Source organism: Galeopterus variegatus, unplaced genomic scaffold (genome assembly GCF_000696425.1).
Source record: "Galeopterus variegatus unplaced genomic scaffold, G_variegatus-3.0.2 Scaffold3511, whole genome shotgun sequence".
NCBI classification, from domain to species: Eukaryota; Metazoa; Chordata; class Mammalia; order Dermoptera; family Cynocephalidae; genus Galeopterus; species Galeopterus variegatus.
The window spans coordinates 116,383-117,098 of record NW_007729622.1 but is presented as its reverse complement, the minus strand read 5'-3'; positions in this window follow the sequence as shown (position 1 = coordinate 117,098).

The following is a 716-nucleotide window of genomic DNA, read 5'->3' as shown; positions in this document are numbered from 1 at the left end:
TAATAAATGTCCATCAATGGATGAATGGATAAACGCGAATCCTGAATGGGGAAAAGCTGAAAGCTTTTCCTTTAAGAACAGGAACTAGACAAGGATGCCCACTCTCACCTATTCAACTACTGCTGGAAGTACTAGCCAGAGCAATCAGAGAAGAGAAGGAAATAAAGGGCATCCAGATTGAAAAAGATGAAATCAAACTGTCCCTTTTTGCAGGTGACATAATCCTATATATCAAACAGCCTCTACAAAAACAAACCTCTTGGAGTTGATAAATGATTTCAGCAAAGTAGCAGGATACAAAATCAACACACAAAAATGAGTAGCATTTCTATTGTCCGATAGTGAACATGCAGAAAGAGAAATCAAGAAAGCCTGCCCATTTAGAATAGCCACCAAAAAAATAAAATACTTAGGAATTAAGTTAAGCAAGGATGTGAAAACCTCTATAATGAGAACTACAAACCACTGCTGAGAGAAATTAGAGAGGATACAAGAATATAGAAATATATCCTATGCTCTTGGATTGGAAGAATCAACATTGTGAAAGTGTCCATACTACCCAAAGTGATATACAAATTCAACGCAATCCCCATCAAAATTCCAATGATATTTTTATCAGAAATGGAAAAAACTATACAGACATTTATATGGAATAACAAAAGACCACACATAGCCAAAGCAATGCTGAGCAAAACAAATAAAGTTGGAGGCATAAC